Raw genomic sequence first — 11,346 nt, 5'->3', positions numbered from 1 at the left:
TAGCCAAACTTGAACAAAGATTGGAATAAAACCCACAATTTCCTGTTCAATCTGGTCGGAGTCTTCAACTACTAACCCATCACCCACCTCTAGCTTTTCACTCTGGTATATCTTCCTTCTCCATTTGCCACTTTATGAAGGAAGTTGGAATTATTTTTGCCTTCCTTTGCCCATTTTAACTATGGTTTTGCCTCCAGTGAATCTCTTCCATCACAACCAGTTTGCGAAATTTAATTCTCTGTGATGGACTTTTTTTTCTGCACTCCGACCTTCCCTTCTAAAGCATCCAAATCCAATAATTTTGGTTTCACTTCACTTTTTTCCTTCCCCATTGTTTCGCTCCATGCCAACAATCCACTAAAAATAGTATAATATGCAAACCGTTAAAGATGGATGACAATACAGAATAACAGAAAATATTAACAAAACCTTTAAAATAGTAGAAGTTAGTGTGCACCTTTTGGAGCTGTCTGTAAAGAAGGTTCAGTGCCGCATCACCCCCTAGTTCTAATGCTATCTTACTCGACACATTTGCATATTCTGGAACCAGTATATATAAATTCAATTAGAAACAAATGCAACAGCATTTTAGGTTTCATTATGTAAGAAAGAAGAGGGGAACATCGTTCTACCTTTTCTCAAGTCCCTGAAGACCTCCCGATCTTCAAGATTCTCTGGATATTGAAATGCGATGCACATTTCAAGAATCATATCAGTGAAGATGCCTTTCAAAGATTGACTACCAGAGATAAAAGAAAAAGCAAATTTAGTTAACCAACACGAATTTCTTGAAGAATTCCATGAACATCTATTCTATCATTATTATTTACAAGAAAGATATAGTAGAAAAGAACTTACAACCGTCTGGAACCGCCAGAGGTGGCCGCTTCACGACAATCCTATCAGAAAGCAACATGTTATACAGTGTCTTTGGAAGAGTTTATGCCTAGTTATAATGCAATACATACTATTCAAAATCATAGGTGCACTACCTGGATCATAGTTTTATAGCTACAGAATATTGTTGTTAAAAGTAAAGGATTGAATGTTATAAAAGGTTAGGAGTTGTTCATGCATTCTTCATTCAGCACCAGGACGCACGTCAACAATTCCCTAAAAGATTGAATGTTTTAGGTGGAATTTTATACCAGCAGTGACCGAGTATATATGCTTGTACATATAGTGAGTTTACAGAGAAGAATATAACTCAAACCCAAAACTCTAAACAACAGCAGCTTATCAACTATTTAAACGAAGGCAATAACTAAACTTGGGTTAGGATAAGAAAATCTTTGAAAACATGTACATTATCAATAAGAGTCTTTGAATCTTGGTATCGAACTGAGACATGCCTTCCCAGGATTCCTCCTCACTGTCCATGATTTGAGAGAAAAAGCAACAGCGGCATTTAAGAAGAAGAAACTCTCTGAGCTCTCGCAATTTGGGCGGCAGACTAATTTTCTCGAACCGGGGCGGATTTGGGCCAGTTGCCGGCTTAGGGCGAAAATGGAGGGTCCGACGCCGGTGAGGGAGGAGGGCTGCTGTTCCTTAGCTTGAGTCTGATTTTGTATCTCTGTCCTCGACTTCTACCAAGTTCAGAGGATCAGAGAAAACCCATTGATATCTTTGAGTCTGCAATTCAGCGCCGAAGAATCCCACACTACACTATTCTGCAAAAAAATAACTGGGAGTTCCTCAGGAATTTAGTCATGGTAAAACATTCCTGGGTCTTCAGTTTTCACTTTTCACCCATAAAAAGTGAGCAGCGGTCCGAATTGAACTCCCCCTTTTTTGTCATCTCTTTAATTTGAAAAGAAAAAATAAATGCAAGGAATTGAATATATATATATATATTTTTAAAAGCAAAGATTTCATTTATGAGTTCTGTTGGTATACATATACCTCCTAGGCACAAGTATCGGAAGCACAAGACTCGTATCGCCAATATAGAAGTGAGTAAAACTCCCAGTTGGCGGTCCCGATACCCCACGGAGCGATATCGGGATCCCTAATGTCCCACACAGGAAGAAACGGAGCCAGACTCCCACAAATCTGCTACAATAAGGGCATCTCCAACAACCCAAAGAGGTAATATTGCTTTCCATTATCATTATCTTGTATCGATACTGACTTAGGCATCGGAGAATTGAAGGCCGGCACACCCGGTCTTCCCTCTGACCTTCATCTATTTTGCAGGTAAGAGAGACTGATAGCGATAGTGGCAGATCAGACCATCCCGTGATTTAGTTGGGTCGAACCCCTCCTGACACAACTGAAACATTTGGCGCTAGAAAGAGTCCCATCGCTCCTTGCTGGCAGAACAACACGCGGCCAATGGCTACTAGCACTCCCGATACCAATAGCGATGATCCACCCAACGAGGCAGCGATCCGCAAGGTCCACCGCACACTTGAGTTTCAGAGCCCGAACACCTAGACACGCTCGGTCATGACCACTAACGCAACCACCGCATTGGAGATAGCGATGTGCGACCTAATGGAGACACATGCACAGGCCGAGGCCGTGCGCGCGGCAGCCGTGGCAGCTCGCCGAGAGGTCGAAAATATGAAAAACCAGAACCGCATTCTCCGAGAGGCACTCCAGCGGCGAGTTGCGAACAACAAGGCATTGGATAGGGCCCGTCAACAGGAAACCCCGATACCGACAATCGGCGGTGTCCCGACACCCAGAGCAGTCCTCACCACAGACCCAAGCACTGGTCTCGCCGGCACTTTCATGCCACAAAGCGTAACCTCTGGAAGCCCCACGGGCCCCACTCCAGGAAACACCAGCACTGGACCACAAGTAATCTACTTGAATCCCCCCTTCTCCCCAATCAACTCGGCACAGCGCCATCACCTCGGGCGCAAACACCGCCGCAGCCGCCAACATACCTCCACCCAACTCCAATACTCGGTTGTTGCTCCAAATGAGCCAAACCATCGCCTCCTTATAAGCACGGATTGAGAGCGCCGAAAGCAGGACCAGCTAGTAACCGATCACGGCTGGCTTCCAGGGAAAGATGGACCATTCACTACCCGAATACAGGCTGAGAAGCGCCCACCGGAGGCCAAGCCCTTCAAGATTGAGAAATATAATGGTACCCGAGACCCGTACGATCACTTGGAAGTTTTTCAATCCCTCTTACATGGAACCCTCAATCCCTCTTACATGGAACCCGATACACGGACGCGATGGCATGCCACGCATTCGAGGAAACCCTAACGGATGAGGCCCTGCGATGGTTTCTTAACCTCCCCCCTAATTCCATCGATAGCTTCCAGGAGCTCGGGGACAAATTCCTCCGCAGATTCATCCTGTGCGGCAGTGGCTATCGCACGACGCCTGACTTATTCCGGCCCAAGCAATGGCCAAATGAGCGATTGCGACACTTCGTCCACCGCTGGAAAAAGCAGGCTACAAAGTGTCGTTCCCTTGACCAAGCCCTAGCGGTATCGGCACTCCAGCCGGGATACTTCCTATTGCAAATCAACACCAATCCCCCTGCGACATATGACGACCTCCTCGATGCCGCTACCGCTTTCACGCAGGTGTTAGTGCAATGTTTAATCGATTGGCATTTCCTAAGCGCAACAACCAAGAGTACTCATGTTTCTTGTAATAGCTTTCTACTCTTGGATCCTTGAAAGAATGGAATGCTTCAAGCTTCATGTACAACTCTCATCAATCAGGTATGTGTTGCATACATGTGCATGCTTGTCAAGTGGTTAGGACTAAAATTGTCTTTAAATCTTATTGTAGGATGCGAAAATCTTTTCAATCCTAATGTATTGATATGCGAATTTTTAGAAGGTTTTATCCAAAGCATTCAAACTTTCTTAAATTGGTTTATGGGCTTTTCCTTTCAAACGTCTGATTTTAATCAATGGACAAAAACCTGTTTTGAAAAGCCTTTTAGTAGCAGAAACCCTAGGAGACCCAAGTTCATTCATATCTTATATATACGTGTTTTTCACATTGTTAGGGTTTGCGACACTAGAACAGAAAATATATCACTGCTACGTTTATAAAGAGCTTTCTGATCTTTCATCCTCAAAAAGTATTGAGCCAAAATTGTTGTTGAGAATTCTTCATGAGATGTTCCTTGTTTAGCTCTTGAAGGACTATCAAATCCCAAAACTTTTTCTGTCAAAAAGTTTTCTGGTTTTATGCTTCATGTGTGTTGGTGGTTCATGCATGAGTTGTGCCTTGAGGTGATTGACAACCGAGGTGAGAGTTGTGCCATCTCAAGATTGACAAAGGAGAACAAGTTCACTAATCTGGAAGTAGCAAAGACGAGGAGACACGCTGCCCACTAGATTGGTTCTAGTAGATGAGTTGTGTAAGATCTTTATGTACTTTCCTATTCATATAGTGGATTGTTGACCGGCATAGTGCCCGCAGTTGTTTACCTCTTTGGAGGGTTATACAGCGTCAACAGATCTTGTGTTATGTGTGATAAGTTTACTTTGAATGGTTTGGCTAATTGAGTAAAGCATAACATCGTCAGACTTATTGAGATTGATCTGCAGTTTCAATTAGGATTCAAGTTGTGTTGCTATCCTGTATTAGGATGCGAACTGTCCTACTCTCCTAAGACTGATTCCTAAGTTGTTGACATATTGATAAGTTCCGTTAGTTGGGAAACACATATCCATTCTGTAATTTCATTTGGTACCAGAGCAGGTCACTAGACGGACTTAGTGAGATCCTCAAAGGAAACAGAATGGAAGGTATAAGTGATCGTGCAACTAGGTCAACAAGTCGCCCTCCGTTTCTTGATGACAAAACAAACTATGCAGCATGGAAGGCTAAGATGAAAGCTTTTTTGTGGGCAAAGGATGTAGCTGTATGGGCTGTTATCGAAAGTGGTTGGGAATATCCAACTAAGACTAAAAAGGTAGACACAAAAGAGATTGGAGAGGGTAGTTCTACTATTGAAGCCAAAGTTAAGAAGCCTATGAGTGAATGGACTGCAGATGAGAACACCAAGAGTACAAATAATCAGAAAGCATTAAACTCTATCTTCACAGCGGTATCCTCTGATAAATTTCAGCTTATTTCTCATTGTTGCTCTGCAAAGCAAGCATGGGATATTCTCCAAGTTACTCATGAAGGCACTACTGCTGTTCGAGAATCCAAGCTTCAACAACTGATCCAGCAATTTGAAAATATGAAGATGGGTGATGATGACAAGTTTGCTGATTTCTATGCTAGGCTCAGTGTTGTTGTGAATGGTTGTTTCAACTTAGGAGATCCCATACCTCAGCACAGAATAGTCAAGAAAATACTCAGGTCTCTTCTTATGAAATATCATTCCAAGAAGATAGCCATTCAAGAGTCGAAGGACCTGAATACCTATAATTTGCAAGAATTGATTGGAAACTTAACCACATATGAGATGGAACTCCCTGATGAAATGAAGAGCAAAAGCATAGCTCTTAAAGTGAAGAAAGACATTGAAGATGAGTCAACAGATGAAGATGAAATTGATCTTGTTACAAGGAAATTCAGAAAATTTCTCAAGGATAGGAAATCCAAAAGAACTAAAGCAAGGTCTGACTCAAGCTCCAAGAATACAAGAGTAAGAGAAAAGTGGGGTAATAAGGCTTTACGGTTTGAAAGAGCACCTGAAAAAAGAACCAATAATGCTCCAAAGTGTTTTGCATGTGAAGGGTTTGGTCACATTGCATCTGAGTGTGCAAATACCTTGAAGAAGTCTAAGAATAAATGGAATAAAGCAATGAATGTTACTTGGAGTGACAGTGATGATGACTCTGTGCTTGATAGTGACTCTGAAGTGGTGACCTTGGTAGGATTAATGACTACTGGTGATGAGTCTGAAGTTGAAGAATTTGATCTTAAGGAAGTAATGCAACAATATATCCTGTTGTCTGAGGCTTCAAAAGAATTGAAGAAAAGAAATTTAGAGTTAAGTAATGAAGTTGAGAACTTGAAGACTGATATCAGTAGGACTGAAGCTGCATTTCAGTCCTAATTGGAGGCAGGTGATGCAGTAAGAAAGTCTCTTGTGGAGGACTTTCAGTCCCTTCAACAAAAGTACCAAGAGAGATGTGACAAAGTTGAGGAGCTTAAAACTGAAAAGGCTTGTCTGTTATATGAGCTTGAGCAAATGAAAACCAAGGCTCGATGTGATTCTTCAAGTGGTGAAAAGTTGGAAAGTATTCTAATGATTGGTAAAAGATTTGGAGATAAACATGGCCTAGGATATGATGCTGAAAGTTCATCCAAAGGAGAGCATGTCACCAAGTTTGTAAAAAGTTCTGATCATTCCTCGTCACAATATATATCCACTTTCCCTATGCGTGAAGAACCTAAACCAATGTTGAAGAATTTTGTGCCTGTGTGTTATCATTATGGAAAGCGAGGACATATAAGACCGAGGTGCAATCAACTAAGAAAGAATTCTTCGAATGACAAGAAGCCACTCATGAACAAAAAGAAAGAATATCTTCAAGAACAGCTGGAATTTTTTTAAAGAAGTAAATAAGATAGCAAGACTTGTTTCGGTTCCATTCTCACTTGTGCCCAAGATGAAGCAAATCTGGATACGAAAAGAACGTCATCTCTCTAAACTTTCACGTATAGGTAAGTGAACTTTTCCAATATGTGCTTGTGAAAAATATATTCTTGGATGCCAATAGCTTGATTTTTCATCATAAGCACATATATAGGGGGAGTAGTGTTGTTCTGTTTACATTAGTTTTTCTTATCGCTAATGTGTTCTAGTTTGTTAGGACTGAATGTTCTTTTCAATCCTAAGGTCTTAGTAGCTGTGTGTTTATTTTTACATTTTTCTATAAGATGTTCTTTTCTCTTTTTAGGTTTGTTTTTGTTTAGTCTTTATTCAAAAAAAAAAAAGAAGGAAAAAACTGAAGTGTATGCTTTGATTTTATATCATACCATACCATGCCTCACGGGTATTTCTGTTTGAGAGTGTTGAGTTGCAGGATTAATGGATGAATGTTTGGATGCTCAAGTTCCAAAGAAAGCTAGGTTGCCGAAGTTTAAAACAAAAAAATTGGTCTAGAACTTTGGCATCAACAACTCAATGCCTTGGAAAATTTCACAATGGTGTTACTGAATGTGTGAGGTTAATCCGATCTATCTTGTGGTAAGTTGACAGGTAAGGTTAATAATATGAACATATCATGTGGTATTTTAAATGGTGCTGAAAGAAGTTCTCTTGCACTTGAGTTCATGTTAAATGAACCCCAACTTTCAATGCCCTTGTATCAAGTATATATTGACAATCTCAAGAGATTCATTAGAATTCGTGATCTAAGTTGGTTCCCTGTTTTTAACTTGTGCTTGTACCAGCTGTATGTTTTCATGAAGTATAGATTTGATTACGTACTGTTGTCCTCATTTAGCTTCGAGTTACTTGACTATATGCATATTTGTTGCAATTTCTGCATTTAGGATTCCAGGTTTATTTCAATCCTAGTTTAGGATGCGTGTTCTATTGCAATCCTAACATGTGCATTGTAGTACATTATCACCTCAAGAGCGACTCATGAACTGAGATTTAGTTACATCACTTGGCCTTCTCCTGTAATGATTTGTTCTTGCTCTTTGAGTGTTTATAGGTCCAGAATTAAACCCTATTCATTTCCTTCCCTTCTTGTGTTTACGGCAACTGAAGCTTTGCTTTGTCTCTTGCACTTGCACACCTAAGATGTTGAGTGGGGTATGCAGACCGAGTTATCACTCTTGTAATGGCACCGGTTGTTCTTTAAGGAGACTCCAGTCTACCACCAAATGTAGATGGGACACCTACCTTGTAAAGCTAGTGTGTTTCAGGTCAAAACGGTGGTACGTGGTCTAGGCAAGTCAGGCTATTTCCAAATGTAGATGGGACACCTGCCTTGTAAAGCTAGTGTATTTCAGGTCGAAACGGGGATGGTTTGACTTATGATTTTTGTGTTCAAAAAAAAAAAAAAACAAGAGGGTAGCAACAAAACAAAACGGTATATCAGTTGCTCAAAGCTCCAAGTACCCTCCAAGATCTTGTCTCCATTTATATTTACACAAAAAAATTATATATATTGTGCCTCTTCGTGATACTCTGTCTAAAGCCTCTGATGATCTGGGTTCACTTTTCAGCATAGCACTTTTAGTACCCTAACTCAATTTGGTTTTGAAATAAATAGTGTTTAGTTACTGAGACCTGCTCTCTTTCAAATCTGCTGGTTGATGCTCTTGAGAAGTGTTCATGTTGATGTTATCTTGGAAAAGCTCTGCTTGATTGCTCTCTGTGTGTTAATGGTCTGTCTCATGCATCATCTCTGCTTGGTTCTTCTCAATTGTGTCAGCTACAAAGTGCAAGTTACCTTGGTTCAAACATATACACTATTCTTCTTGATCTTTTGAAAGTTGTCATAACATACTGATATTAAAGAGTGTTTGAACTTTGAAGGTTCAATTCTATTGCAGGATCAGTTTGACATTTTATTCCTAGCCCCCAGATTAATGTTTGTTTCCGCTGCTACCAATACATGAGTATTGAATTTAGGGGGAGGGGAATCTTGTGCACAATATGCTTTGGTCCCTTTGTCCTTTCCAGGCAAAAAGGGGGAGAGATTGGAAGTTTAATGTTTCATATGCTTATGCTTACACTACTTCAACCACTTGGAAGTTGTGTGCAGATTACAACTTGGAAGTTCATATTTCTTTGGTGATGGTAGTATAGGATCAACTATTGTATGGTTAAATGTATATGTTGTTTTGCCTAGGAAATGTCAAAGGGGGAGATTGTTAGTGCAATGTTTAATTGATTGGCATTTCCTAAGCGCAACAACCAAGAGTCATGTTTCTTGAAATAGCTTTCTACTCTTGGATCCTTGAAAGAATGGAATGCTTCAAGCTTCATGTACAACTCTCATCAATCAGGTATGTGTTGCATACATGTGCATGCTTGTCAAGTGGTTAGGACTGAACTTGTCTTTAAATCTTATTGTAGGATACGAAAATCTTTTCAATCCTAATGTACTGATATGCGAATTTTTAGAAGGTTTTATCCAAAGCATTCAAACTTTCTTAAATTGGTTTATGGGCTTTTCCTTTCAAACGTCTGATTTTAATCCATAGATAAAAACCTCTTTTGAAAAGCCTTTCAGTAGCAGAAACCCTAGGAGACCCTAGTTCATTCATATCTTATATATACGTGTTTTTCACGTTGTTAGGGTTTGCGACACTAGAACAGAAAATATATCACTGCTACGTTTATAAAGAGCTTTCTGATCTTTCATCCGCAGAAAGTATTGAGCCAAAATTGTTGTTGCGAATTCTTCATGAGATGTTCCTTGTTTAGCTCTTGAAGGACTATCAAATCCCAAAACTTTTTCTGTCAAAAAGTTTTCTGGTTTTATGCTTCATGTGTGTTGGTGGTTCATGCATGAGTTGTGCCTTGAGGTGATTGACAACCGAGGTGAGAGTTGTGCCATCTCAAGATTGACAAAGGAGAACAAGTTCACTAATCTGGAAGTAGCAAAGACGAGGTGACACGCTGCCCACTAGATTGGTTCTAGTAGATGAGTTGCGTAAGATCTTTATGTACTTTCCTATTCATATAGTGGATTGTTCACCGGCATAGTGCCCGCAGTTGTTTACCTCTTTGGAGGGTTTTACAGCGTCAACAGATCTTGTGTTATGTGTGATGAGTTTACTTTGAATGGTTTGGCTAATTGAGTAAATCATCACATCGTCAGACTTATTGAGATTGATCTGCAGTTTCAATTAGGATTCAAGTTGTGTTGCTATCCTGTATTAGGATGCGAATTGGCCTGCACTCCTAAGACTGATTCCTAAGTTGTTGACGTACATATTGATAAGTTCCGTTAGTTGGGAAACACATATCCATTCTGTAATTTCAGTAGGCCGAGTACGACACCTTTGGCCATGTTACCAACACCAATACACACCCAGCCAACGTGCCTCAAGTCAACAACCCCATCAGGACTACTGATAACAGGGGTAAAGACACCAACAGGGACAAAACTACCCAACACAACGACAAGACCCCACGAGAGCGACAAGGCTACAACGACAAAAGGGACAAATAGTACGGGAAGAGCCCCGAGAAGCCACGGTACAATTCATCAGGCAGTCAGTATCATGACGCACCATATGGTGGCACCCGACATAGGGACAACTAAAGATTCGAGGCACCTCGATACGATATTTACACCACACTCACCGCTTCTTATGAAGAAATCTGGAATACCCACAAGGACATCATCCCACGCCCACCGCGACTCAAATTCGGTCAGGCCAAACCACGAGACAACGGCAAATATTGTATTTATCATGAGGAGGCCGGCCACCCCACCAATATCTGCTGGGCATTGAAAAACGCCATTGAGCACCTCGTCCAGAGCAGCCAGCTCTCGCAATATCGTACTCCCGCAACGAGGGCCAACATCGTCGAAGTCTACGGACAGATTCTGACGATACATGGGGGCGCCCCACGGACACCCGAGACCCTCCGCGCACAGAAGAAACAATGCCCTCGGGGCCAAGAGGTGATGGGACTTAGTCATGGCTGCCACACCCCCCAGGTGGAGTGGGACTCGATTGCCTTCAATCGCAATGAGGACACCATAAGGAAGCATCATAACGACCCCTTCTTGATCACCATGGTCATCGACCATTACTGATGCCATCGGGTCCTAGTCGATAGTGGTGCAGCAGTTAGTGTCATGTTTGGCAGCTGCTATGAAGGCCTGAACCGAGACAAGAAGAAACTCACCTAGGACCACGAGCTCCTGATCAGCTTGGTAGGAGAAATCACACAGCCTTTGGGATCCGACAATTTGCGGATCACCCTCGGTGGAGGCAGCACTATCACCACCATGACAGTGCACTTTATCATTGTCGACTGCCCCTCTTCCTACAACGTCATTTTAGGGCAAGACGCCATTTGGGGACTCCAATGCTTTGTCGCAAGGCACATGTTAATGATAAAGATACCTACCCTGGGAGGCACCCTCACCATTAGAGGCGATCAGGAGCTAGCGAGACAGTGCAACTCCCTGGCTGTCGCGAGGGGACATGGCAGGTGAGAGGTACTCTTAACCACGGACCTGCCCTCTCCCTCTGACAAGCCTGACGATCCAAGGGAAGATCCCGAGACTCCAGACGCCTGCGATACACGCAGCAAAAAGAAGGAAGATAAGCGAAAACTCAAGCACCCGAGACCAGATGCCTTGGAAGATCTGATATCAGTTTCCATATCCGATGAACATCCAGAAAGAAAGGTCAAAATCGGTTCCAAGACGGACCCACACTTCCAAGAAGCATTAATCTCCTTCCTCAAGACCAGGC

This window comes from Rosa rugosa, chromosome 4 (assembly GCF_958449725.1).
Source record: "Rosa rugosa chromosome 4, drRosRugo1.1, whole genome shotgun sequence".
Classification (NCBI taxonomy): Eukaryota; Viridiplantae; Streptophyta; class Magnoliopsida; order Rosales; family Rosaceae; genus Rosa; species Rosa rugosa.
This window is presented reverse-complemented; position numbering follows the sequence as displayed.